General features: G+C 31.9%; 1 pseudogene across 1 annotated transcript; it reads right to left on the bottom strand.

Annotated features, from left to right (window-relative positions):
• Positions 1–2,452: 2,452 nt before the first annotated feature.
• On the bottom strand, positions 2,453–4,907 carry LOC107632055 (9-cis-epoxycarotenoid dioxygenase NCED2, chloroplastic pseudogene; annotated as a pseudogene). The gene has a single exon (XR_015907655.1). The product of XR_015907655.1 is annotated as a 9-cis-epoxycarotenoid dioxygenase NCED2, chloroplastic pseudogene (transcript).
• Between the last annotated feature and the right edge of the window lie 8,937 nt (positions 4,908–13,844).

Raw genomic sequence — 13,844 nt, 5'->3', positions numbered from 1 at the left:
ATTAAAACATCACTTACCACATTAATAAAAATAACTACGTACAAAATTATTAAATAATTTTTATTTTTTCAAACACATATCTTATATGAAAAAGTACAGAGAGTCAATGGAATATTTGTATAATGTGTACAATGAAAGTTTAAGGAAGTTTTAGAGATATAACTATTAGTGTTATTTTTTTCTATCAATTAAAATTTTTGAGATGAGTGGTATCATAACATGGTATGAGAACTCTGTTTAAGCTAGATATTTATTATTCCTAGTATACATTGTACAAATATTCTATTAACTTCCTAGCAGAACTCATCTTATATATACACTCCTTTAAAATTTTGTGAAGGCCACCACTTACTCCTTAATTTGTCTTTAATTTTATTTAAGTATCTGTTAAAATGGTTAATGTTTTGAAGCAGTGACATAGATATATTTAGTTTAAAAAAGTATAGGTAATTAACAATATTTTTGAATAATGTGTGAATAATATGAATTAATAGAGTTAAAAAAGTAAATTAATCTTAAATTTAATTAATAACATTAAATTAAAATGTAGTATATTTTGACTTGATTGGTAAATATTTATGCTATTTAAAATGGTCATTTATTTATCTAATACTCCGGTATTTGGTTTGGTGAATTGGCGATGCAATCGAGTAGTATTCTACAGGTGGCCAACTGCTCAATGGACTTTAACTGCACAAATATTTATTCCTGGTATAAGAAAAAAATTTACATTCTAATAGGTAATTTAAAAGTTTCTTTTAATCAAAAAATAATATATAAAATAAAAATATTATTTATATATTAAAATCTGTCTTTAATATATTTAAATATATATAGGTGATTTAATTTATTTTAATGTATATTTATATTCTAATATATATTTTATATTGATAACTGACTTTACTCGTTAATTTAAACGAATACATAACATAGTTGAATTATATAAAAATATTTTTAAGAAAAAATCAAAGAAAATAAAAATGTATTTTTCTTATATTTAAAATATTTAGTTATCACTTTAGAAAATATTTTTAATTTAAAATATAATTTTTTTGTTTTGGACTTTTGTATTTAATATTTAAATTTTTCTAACTCTCCTTTTTATTTATTAATTAATTTTAATAAAAAAATAACATAGTCTCAGTTCAACTAAAAAAGACAAATACAGTAAATAGTACTAGAAGCAGTGAAAAAAAAAAGCCAACAAAAGTATAATCAATTTAATTCTAAAATATAAAATTGAACAAGTATACTGATTAAACTTTTTTTAGTACTGAGTACTTATTAAATTAAAGATATTATAATAAATAATAAATTAATTACTGGTTTTCAACGGTAAGATTCTATATGAATGTAATTAATTATTTAAGATAATAATTTATTTCAAAAAAAAAATAAAAAATATTTTATCTATGTTTTGGAGAAAATAAAGGATGAGTTTTAGTATATTTTTATTTATAATAATAGTTATAGTAATTATATAAGTATTATTAAAATTAAAGTTATAATTTTTTTATATTTTTATCATATTTTGTTAAGTGATATTTTTTAAAAAAAAAATTATTTTAATTTTAATATTTTTTTAAAACATCATAACTATTATAATTACATAACATAAATATATTATACATAGACATACTAGAATAACCTCATATAACAATAATTGGACTAATTTAGTTTAAAAGCTGTGACGATGTTTAAAATAAATCAATGAAATTTCATGTTTTAGAAAGAAGTTATTTAGCTAGTCAATTTTTTAAAATTAAATTTTATTTAAATTTTAAATTTTTATTTTAAACTTTAATTTTCTAAAAAATAAAAATGTTAAAATTATTTTATAAAAAAAAATTAATTAAAAATTAGTCTTATATATTTATTTTTAGCTGTAAAATGGCAGCTAGCGTGACTGCCAATACTAAAAGAAAAAGAAAAAAAAATTTGTTGTTATGTAAGTTAAAAAGATTACTTCTAAGTGGAAATCGAGTTACTAATAACATTTTGGATACATGTGGCATATTACAAATGATTATATTGAAATTACTTGAAAAGTATTTTCTTTCTTTTTGACTAGAGTAATTAGTTTTGGCCAAAATTTCAAGTGGAATAAAATTTACTTCTAAGGATATTAATAGAATTAAGAATAATGTTATATATACACTAAATCAGTAATTAAAATTAGTTATCAGTATAAAATATATATTGAAATATAAATATATATTAAAAATAAATTAAATTACACGCATATTTATATATAAATATATTAATAATTAATTTTGATATACAAATAATATTTTTTTAATAAATAATTAGTCTTTCACTAAACTTATATATTATTTTCCTAGTTAAGTACATCTGAATACAAGTGGCAGGGCATGCAGGTGAGTTTTCCCAAGTATGAGAATCCGGTAATGAAATGTCTGAAAGAAAACAGAGCATGCAATGCAGAGTCAGGTGCGTGGAAGCATGGAAACCAAGTTGCCCAAGTCTATGAATATACAAACATAAAAGAAAAGAAACAGAAAGTAGCTGAGCTGCATCTAATTACAAGTCTAAACTACAAGCTGCTGTTGATTCCTAAAACTAAAAGGTATATACTATATTATAATTGTACTCATAAACATAATTAAAAAAAAACTTTGCTCTAAGAGAAACCGGAAACCTGTTAGTCTCCCTACTCCCTACTCTCTACTGATCCCTCTGGTAGCATTCTCCTCACATAAGACATAATTGGCAATATATAACAAACTATTCTATGCTCTTTATAAAGGTAACTTTCTTTTTCACTAATAACATTAGATTAGACGTGGTGGAGTACAGTAGTCCCGTTGGCATGTAGCGCCTGCTTCGCCAATTCCTTAGCTTCCACAAAAGTCCCATGAAAACCGTAAGGTACTCGAGACGGCAACTTCACCGTCGCTTCCAACTTCAGATCCTTAGCGTTCACGATCTCAAGCTCTGATTTCCACGTACTCTCGTCATGCACAAACGTCATAATGTACCCTTCGTCTTCGTCGCACAAACTCTTATTATTATTATTATTATTATTATTATTATTATTATTATTATTATTCTCTTTAGGCAAGAAGAATGGTTCCCCGCCGAACCTTCTCTCCCCATAGCAGTGTTTCTTCACTTCCCCGCTCACAAGGTCCACCTTAGCGAAACCCGAAACCTTAGGCCATGGTTCCGCCACCGCTAGGTATGCGAACCTTGTTTTTCTCCCCAGTCGGTTTCGGTTCACCATTCCGGCCTCCAGGTTTACTTGCTCTGCTTCATCAGGGACAACGTTGCGCCGCTTTGACTCGCCTGTTTTCAGGTTCAGCCTTATCTCTGACAGCACGCTTTTCAGGCTTTCCTCGCTCTCGTTGAAGATCGAGTCCGGCGGCGTCATGCACGACCCCATCACCACCACCTCTTCTGTTTCCGCCTCCTCCCACGCGTTCCACAGGTGGAAGCAGAATGTGTCCGCCGACTCCACCCACACGATGCTGGAAGCGTCCGACGCGTACTTGGGGAGAATCCCGAACCTCGATTTCTTTTTGCCGTCGTACATCACCGGCGACCCTCCCTTGATCATCTCCCCTAGCTTGAACACTACCTGCTGGTCAGGGATCACCACGAAATTCTCCGTGATCGCGAAGTCGTGCGTCATCGTCGGAACAGAGAGTCGGATTTCCACGTCCGGCGATTTCTCCCCCTCCGGCGAGAACCGGAAATACTTCAGGTACGGCCTGGACACATCATAGCTGAGAGCGAAGAGCTCGCGAGAAACGGGATCGACCTTCGGGTGCGCGATCATGGTGGAATTGAGCTGGTTCCCGAAGCTGTAACGGCCAATAGTTTTCAGGTCGCCGGAGGTAGTGATTTGCACCTCATAGGGGAGGTCGTCCTCCGACATGGCGAGAAGCCTGCCGTTGAAGAAGACGAGGCCTGCGTTCGCGACGCCGGAGCCATGACGGTTGTCGAGGATCCCGCACAAACCCCGCGCATAGAAGAGGAGGAGCCTGGCGATGCCGGAGTGGCCGTGAAGCTCGCCGATGGCCTTGGGGAACACGGCGCGGCCAAGCTTCCTCTCCTGGACGAGCCTCTCGGTCTCGGTGAAGCGGCATGCGTAGCTTGCAGTGCCACCATTGATAGTGACGGCGTGGATCATGCCGTCACCGTCAAATAGGTGGTGGCCGGCAGTAGGCTCGAACAGAGGATTGGCACCGTTACGAAGGTAGACGCCGTTAACGGAATCCGGTATGGTTCCCGTTACGGGAAGGGAGTGAACAACTGGCTGTTCTGGTACTGGAGCGAAATTGCCGGCGATTTGGACGCGAGGGTCGGCTGTTTTAGGAAGTGGTTGGTGTTGCTCGCGTGAGAGTAACGCGGCCTCGAACATGTCGAGTGCCGTTGCTGCTAGCCTTTGGAACGGGTTCCATTGGGGCTTTTGGGGAGGGTGATCTTCGGTAATTAATGGTTGGGTGTAGGGTTGTTTTGGGAAATGAAACACGGAGGGGGAGTGTATTGCGCACTGAACTCCTCCTACACTATTATTAGCCTTTCTAATGGGCTTCTTCCTCTGGTTTATGGTGGTGGACTTTGTGGGGAAGCCCAACTCAACTATCGATTGTGGAGTGGGAGAAGAGAAAGGGCGTGACAGTTGATGTGGCTTCTTAGCCCATGTACTACTACTAGCACTGTTGAGTGCTATTGAAGATGGTGCCATGATCATTGAGATTATTCAGAGTTGAGATTGCAAGTTTGCAACTGCAAGTGGTGTGTGCTTGGGTCAACAAGAGAGAGAGAGAGAGAGAGAGAGAGAGAGAGAGAGAGAGAGAGAGAGAGAGAGAGAGAGAGAGAGAGAGAGAGAGAGAGAGAGAGAGAGAGAGAGAGAGAGAGGTGAAGAAGGCACTTTGTGTTTTGGGGGAAAGATAGGGAGAGGGGGAAATGGGTATAAATAGAGTGAGGGCAGAGGAGTGTTACTCATTTTATTTTCATCTCTTTTTTCAAATAATATATTTGGGAGGGTTGTGTATTGTATGGAGGTCCACCTCAGACATGTAGTAGAAGACCACGTGGTGGATTTGTTTGTGGCTTCCAAAATGTTGATGGGTGTGGGGGCAGCGGTAATCAGCTTAGAGTTTATATATCACCCTATTGTGTCACCGAACTCACATAAAGAGCCTTCAACTTGAATGTGACACACCCAGGTTAAACACCAGTCCACTACCAACTGATTCATTGCACTCATTTTCTACTGGGCTCAATTTCTCCATCTATTTCTCATCGTTATACAAAAAAATTACAATTCAAGGAAACACTTCAATTTATCAATATTTACACGCATCGCTAATGCAACTACTCTAGAAACCTTTTTCTATTTCGGCCACATATATTCTATACGACGTTAATTCTGCAAGCCTCTCTATTTCAGAAGCACCCAAAAATTTAAAAACCAACTCAGTTGTGTGGTATTACAATTGTAGTTACAAGAATCTTACCATCATTTAGGTTGTGTGTATATCTTCACTATATGGATCGGCTAGTGCTAAAAAATTATAATTAGTAAATTAATTATGTTACATTTACATTAAATAAAATTAGTTACCAAAATCAACCACAAATATAAAATACATGTTGAGATATAATATATATTAAAAATAAATTAAATCACAGATATATTTATATACAAATATATTAATAAATTAATTGAGTAGCTAATTCTAGTAAATTAATTTAGTAACTAATTCTAACGTGCGAATAACATTTTTGTTAGCTGATATATGGAGTTATTCACCATAAAATAAGCATAATTTTGCGAAAACTGTATTGATAATATTGTAATATAAGAAATAAATTCAATAATTGATTAGGAATGAGGTAAATATCTTATAAATAAAACAAGAAAGTGTCATAAAAGTATCAAGGATTTCTTTTATAATAATCTAGTTTTACTTTGGCTAATGTGGATGCTGCCAACTCTTAGAGGATAACATTTTCCAAAAAAGGAAATCTCAAGGGAGAATGAGTCATAGTTTAATGAATTTGCTTAGTGAAGATTTTGGGCATGCATTAACTTTGTTCTTGAATATAATATGGCAGTAGTAGGGGGCACTGGCACCCACAAAAAGTATGAGTATGAAAATGAGCATACATGGAGAGTCATGTGGGGGCCGGTCCTCATTTCAATTCATATTATGCAATATATAAGAAGCCAATAGTGAAGGGAAGGAGGTTATATGCAGTTACAGTTATAGAATCCATTTGGTTTGAGCCACGTTGTTGTTTCTTTGTCTCAACATCAGCAGTAATGTAATAATATATAACATATGCTTAGTCACCAAATATACAGACACTTTTAATTCTTGATCCATATCGCACTGTTTTCTTCCCTTTCGTGCGACTTCAACCCAGCTATTATGTGGTCCCTCCTCAGTTTTTTTTTCCCCCTTCTTCTTCAGCTTGTTAGGGATCTTCAATATTCTATAATATATAATAGCATGAAATGTCACACCAATAGTAGTAGTTAAATCAGTTGGGACCGGATATATCTATATCCAGAAACCGCAGATATTTTCATCTGTTATCTGTTGCCTCAAGTGAGTGACCTAAATATCACATTTTAGCTTGTTAGAAGAGTCATCACTTGTCGATGATCTTATTCACCCGTATATTCAAGCTATAAGGACTCGTCAAAGCAACAAAAGAGATTTTCAACGAATTGGACTCGGGTTAAGGAACAAAAATTTCGTACGTGCAGTTCCATAAAGATAGATGTATGTAATTAGAATTTAGATCCTCTAAATTTTGAATTTTTATTTTAAAAGATAAAGTGTGATCTCTCACTTTTAAATAGTTTCTCTCTCATATTTTCTTTTAGTCCTACTTATGAAATAAATGGTAAAAAATCATACTTTACCCTCTAAAGTAAAATTCAAAAAGAGAGGATTCAAATCCATGTAATTATTCTTTCTAGCTAAAATAGATAATAGTAATTGCCCACTTAAATAATATACATCATATATTTAAAATACCTATCAAACTTGAGAACGAAATATATCAAAGATCATATGCTCTAATTAATATAGTAACAAACTGATTTTGTTTAGTTTTAATTAAGAAAGCGAGTAATTAGTTTCACGATAAATAAATCTAGATGAACCTCATGGATAGTTGGATAATATAGTCACCAATTATTAACACTTCCCCTCAACCAGCAACCAACAACCATTTTTCCTCTTAGAAGTACAAGGCTGTGGAGCTAAAGTCAGTCTTGATGATTTTGTTGATTATTGTTGATACGTATTAATTAATTAATTAAACATATCAGGCGATTAAGCCTTGGTTAATTCATTCAGGACGTCAGATTTATCCTTAGCATGCATAATTTTGTGTTATTAGTATACTGTATACATAGTTACATACTTGTGACTGCCACTAAATAAATTATTCGAACAAATTTTGACAATGACAATGTCGAAAACAACAAATATTATTATTAAATATATATAGTATGCATTTTGACCTCTGTAACGAACAAAAGATATAAAAAAAAGTCACAACATCAACTAATGCAGTTAAGATAGGTCCCCCACCAGGCCCGTTGGGACATATATGTGTGTGTATGAGTGAAAGCATGGAATTCAAGCACTTGAAATGAAAATGGACACCATTGATGGGTGTCATAAAGGATTGGGTGGTAATTGGTTTCCCATTTTGGAATTTTGTGGGCACATCCTGTTGAGCATTCTGGATGCCATCCAAGGACAATGCCATGAAGGCATTTTCAATAGCCAATCAACTAGCAACCTATGATAGCGACCATTGGTGGGTATTATTGTATGATAAATGTTAGATAAAAATATTAGTCAATACTTTAATTTGATACTATTAAATATAAAATTTAAAATTCAAAATTTATAATTTAATCTTTAGTATTTAGAATTGATTAAATTAAATATCAAATACAAATAATAAATTTTATTAATCATCTAGTATTTACTCATATGTAAAAAATTTAAAGTTATAAATATTTTAGAAATATTATGATGCAGAGACATCGTTTGTCTCATCAATTTTGGCAAGATTAGCAATTCCGTTATGGTAAAAGTAGCCAATAACTCACCTTAGTTAGCTAAACTAACGATGCATCTTTTACTCTCAAAAAATCTATAGAAAAATAAGCACATGGCTTATTTAATATATAACTCAATCAACTTTACTTCATAAGCAAAAGGGGTATATATATATGCATATTTATACTAGTAGAAGAAAGGGAACCTTCATGACTCAGGCAAGGTGGGATTAACTCATAACACAATATAATAAAATATACTAAACTAGATTACTTTAATTAACGGCACAAACGTAAAGATATATACTCCTGCATCATTTTTTCTGGGTTGAAAAGAGCTCCTGCATTATCCTCCCTGAGTTGAAAAAGACTCATCTTGTATTGGCGAAAGATTTCATTGGTGAGTGCATTTGATCTTGAAAGATGTAAAAAGGCATAGCTCAGCTTGATTCTTTTGATCATCTACATGTTGTAATGGAGTTAATACGATCTTCTTGCCATCTATGATAAAGGAGTATATATTTTTGAAACCACCATGAATAGCTACACCACACTTTATCTTTGTATTTACTTCCCATAGAAAATTGGACACAACATCGCTTTGTTACTTTAACTTCATTCTCTTCTTTTAACCAATGCAACTTGTAAGGATGAGGATGTAACTTAGTTCGAAGTTTCAGTTTGTCTACTATATAATTTGAAACAACATTCTCACAACTTTCACTATCTATGATGACCTTGCAAACCTTCTCTTCAACTGTGCATCTTGTGTGAAAGATGTTGTGGCGTCGCCAACTCTCATCTTCTATCACCCTTGCAGTATTCAAGTTTCGACGAACTATTAAAGCTTCTCCACAATCGGCTGGAACTTTCTCAATAACATAGTCAACCTCACCTTTATCCTCTTACTCCTTCATTACTTCTTTGTTAACATTTTCCTTGACAAGAGTAATAATTATTCTATTTGGACAATCAGCAGCAATATATCCAAAATCTTAACATTTGAAACATTTCTTATCTGATGATTCATGCTCCTTATTGCTTTTAAAAGATCTTGTCCTCATTTTTTATTGAACATCAAGGATGATTTCTTTGTCCTTCAGCGACTAAGTGTTATTTCTTTGTATTCTTTACTTTTCAATCTTTAATGATAGGCTAATGATATCATCCAAGGTCCAATATGATTGCAGTTGAATGACATAAGAAATTTTTGTGTTCATTCCTCCAAGATAATGAGCAATTTTTTGTTTTTCAGGTTCTTGAATGTCATACTTCATAAGCAACTCTTCAAAGTCTATTGTATATTTTTCTACAGATAATGACTTTTACCTCAAATTATGAAATTTGTTGAAGGTGTCTTATCTGTAATGTTCATGAAGGAACTTGCGCTTGAGCTCAAGACGCATTTTATCCCATGTATTGATCTTTCTTCTTCCTTTTCTTTTTCGTTGGCGCTTGAGGTTTTCCCACCATACTGACGCATGTTTCTTCAACTTGATTGCTACAAGCTTCACGTGCGTGTCATTTAGAATGTCTTTTAACTCGAACACTCTTTCCACTGTGTAAAGTCAGTCGATGAAATCATCAAGTTGGAGTCTCCTTCAAAAATATCAATTTTGATTCCTAAGTCTTTAGTTTTGTGAGTCGTGTTGTGTCGTGCTCTTCATATGGACAAATCTTCAGACGAAGAAGAATAATGAAAAAGATTTGCATTATCCTCTTCACTAGAAGAACTGACATCACTCTGCTTGCCATGATTATTTTGAGTAGCTTCATATTTTGTAAGTTGCTCTTACAACTCCTTAACTTGTCGGCGTAACTCCTCTATTTCAATCTCTTGAGTAATTTTACGTTTTGGAGCCATCTTTTACTACTATGCAATGAGGTTGATGCTTAGGCGCCGATGTTATGATGATGATGCACAATGATGATGAAAATGCACTAATGATGATAATAATGAGAATGCATTAAGATAATCACCAACGGTAAAGACCCCAAAAGAAGAGAAAATAACCCAGAACTCCGCAGTAGACAATCTACACTGACGACGACTCGTACCAACTAACGCAGGGACGTCATTTGTCTCATCAATCTTGACGAGGTTAACAACCCCACTATGGTGAAAATAGTCGAGAACCCACCTTGATTTGCTAAGCCAAGGATGCACCCCTAGAGGAAAATAAACACACAGCTTATTTAATATATAACTCAATCAACTCCACTTCATAAGCAAAAGGGATACATATGCATATTTATACTAGTAGGAGAGAAGAATCTTCATAACTCAAGCAATGTGAGACTAACTCATAACACAATATATAATAATATATACTAAATTAGACTACTTTAATTAACGACATAAATATAAAAATATATGCTCCTGCATTATATTATCTTTAATTAAGAGCAGAAATAAAATTTTTAATAAATATAATATATAAAACACAATAATTTCTTCAAGTTTTCTTTTGGTAATAAACACAAACCCATTCAATTATATGCATTTATGTACACATGTATATATTTTGACACCCGCCTCTACCAGCATTAGTGCCTTCATTTGTCTCTAGCATTTTGTTCTTTCTTGTGTTTACAACAATCTGAGTTGGGATAAAAAAAATTATGTCAACACAAATAATCAACACTAAATTAATTATTATATATTTGTATATAAAAAATATGTTATTTAATCTTTTTAATATATATTTTATATTTTAATTTATATTTTATTAATAACTAATTTAATAATTAATTTTTTACGTATACATAACCTGTCATGTTAATTTGAATTATTAGCTTAGGAGGGTGGTAAGGTAACCTATAAATAGTTGAAATGGATATCCTATACTTTACGTATACTTTTTAATGGAAATTAAATATATAGACGTAATAAAAAGTAAGAATTTCCTTTTTCCGCTTTAGTAGCATCAATAAATAAGATTCTTACGGTTTGTTATGAGTAATTCTTGGCGTTTATCTTAATATAATGAATTAGTAATTTGATTTCATATAAGAGAAATGTTAAAAAAATTATCAAAATTTATTATTTTTTATTATCATTTTTAGTCATTAATTTAATTTTTTTAGTCTAATAATTCAATTAAGATGCTATTAACTTAACTAATACATTTTGATTGGATTAGTTTGTAGTGAATTTACTTGGCGGTCATAAAAGGCATGGAATATATCCTATTATATCCATGTATATATGTGTGGGCAATTAGTTTTGTCTGCTTATTTTAGGTGTATCGACACAAAATGTTAGCTACAAAAGTCTAAAAAATCACATTGCCAAAAACATAAGTGTGTAATAAGGACACCACTATATGTTTGTTGTCAATACATATACGTTATTTGCTTTTCAAATTGTATTATTTGAGAGAAAAGTTTAATATGCGTATCTATTATAAATATCTAACTGCTATGCAGAGTGGTACCAAGGATCCGGATGCCTGGAACTGTTGATAAGGGAAACCTTTACGTATACATCGACAATTGCACCGACCAAACAAGAAATTGAACATTTTATTTATTAGTCATTACTTAGATATCTACAGTTATTCCTAGTTCCTTTTTTTTTGTGTGCAATTATACAAGTCCCTGTTGCGAAACCTATTAATTCGTCCATATATATCCATATATATCGCAATGTCATTTTCAGTAGCAAATTATCATATAAAGATATTTCATTCCAATAGCATATCTGCTGTTTTGATTTTCTGTTTTCATAAGAATATCTTAAACCAAGTAATTCTGTTGGATATTGGTTCAGCTGTGAGTAATTGAGAAAATTTGACCTAGCGAATCTAATTAATTGCTGAAATGTTTTTCATGTTTCTATATTGCCTTAGTCAGCGTCATAAGACATGGTTCCTGTCAAAAACATTTCGTGCGTTTATTTTAGAGAAAGTTTAAGAGACAGTATTACTGTAATTTTACACTATTATAAATATTAATAGTAGTTAATTAATAGTTACAAAGTATAAAATGTGTTGGCCTTTAGTACTTTTTTTATTTTATTTAGTCCATATATATCAAATGTTAATTAATGAATATAATTAGAAAATTAACTATTTAAAATTTTAAAAATATTATATATATACTAAAATTAATTATCAAAATCAGTTATCATATATTTATGTATAAAGAATATAGCTTAATTTATTTTTAATATATATTTTGTGTTTTAATATGAATTATATACTAATAATTGATTTTAATAACTAATTATAATATATACCTAATAACGTAATTGTTATGATTCAATATCAAGTTAACTTTTTAAAATTGTATTTTTAATTCGCACTAATATTCAAATAAACATGTGAATCATACACACAGCCAAAAAATAAAAACTGAACCATATATATCAGAAAAACTAACATTTAAAATTTTACTAAAAAATATTAAAAAATAAAATAAAATATCCAAAATTAATGATAATTTTATTGAAAATTTTGACAAAATAAATAATATATATTTAGAATTAAAATTAGATCTTGTAGTTAAAGAAGGTGAATAGAAAAATTATTTTAATATAAAAATAAAAATTGATAAAAATTAACTTTGATAATGATACCAATATAATATAAGAATAGTGGCAAGATTAGTTTGGTTAGTTATCAAGAAGAGTGTGTTGTCTTCTTGAAAAAATAGAAAATATCTTTTGTATAAATACTACTCTTATATCAGTAATTAGATAGATAATAATACAATTCTGTAGAATTTATTTTCACATACAATTTTACTCTTCATACATAATTTTATCATGGTATCTAGAGCTTAGGTTCAATATTCATAGCTACTTTAATTCCTTTCTCATCTACCACCTCTTTTTCCTCTTCCAATCTATCAATTTTCACCATTGACAAACGCAATGAAGATACACATCGCACATGGCAGCAACTGGCTTTCCATGTAATCAATGCAAATAGATTAGGTAATCATCTTGATGTAACGAAAATTCCAACTCAATTTAATAGTGAGGTTGCACGTTTTGCTGGAACTGAATCTGCTACTTATACCAAATGGAAAGTGAAAGATGACAGCCTCATGACATGGCTTCTAAGCTCAATTGATAATTGCTTCAAAAACCAAATGTTAGATTGTGCTTATGCTCATCAAGTGTGGACAAAGATTTAAGATTATTTCGTTAAAGTGTCCAAGATTCGTGTTCAACAATTAAGAGCTCAGCTTAAGACAATCCGCAAGTAAGGTCTTTCTGCAAAAGAATATCTCAAACAGATTAGAGAAGTTGTTGATGCTTTGGCCTCTCTTGGACATGTATTATCTCTTCTCATGTCACAGCCATAACCGAAGGTCTAACTGAGGAGTATGCATTATACATATCCTCCATCATGACTAAATCTGATTCACTTTCTTTGATTGAAGGTTGATAAACCATAATTTTATATTTATTTTATATTGAATTTGGTGGATTTTATCAACTTTTTCTACACTCATTCATTGAAATAGCATGATTTTGTGAATTTCTTCTAAATTGTGCTTAAGAGTGAAAACATGTTTCTTAGGCTTTTAAATTACTAAATTTAATTCAATTTTCTCCCATTCGATGCCTTAATATGTTTGTTTGAGTGAGTTAAGGCTTTGAAGGCAAGAATGGCTTGAAAGTAATGGAAAAAAAGCATACAAAATGGAGAATTAATGAAGAAATGAGAATTTGCAGAATTTATGGCGACGCGTATACGTAGCCCACGCGTATGCGTGGGAGGAAATCTGTCGAGCGACACATATACGTGGCCCACGCGTACGCGTGACAAGCGGC

The sequence above is a fragment of the Arachis ipaensis genome, chromosome B3 (assembly GCF_059453495.1).
Source record: "Arachis ipaensis isolate K30076 ecotype BB chromosome B3, ASM5945349v1, whole genome shotgun sequence".
NCBI classification, from domain to species: Eukaryota; Viridiplantae; Streptophyta; class Magnoliopsida; order Fabales; family Fabaceae; genus Arachis; species Arachis ipaensis.
The sequence above is the reverse complement of the archived record's forward strand: the minus strand, read 5'-3'. Positions and strand labels throughout refer to the sequence as shown.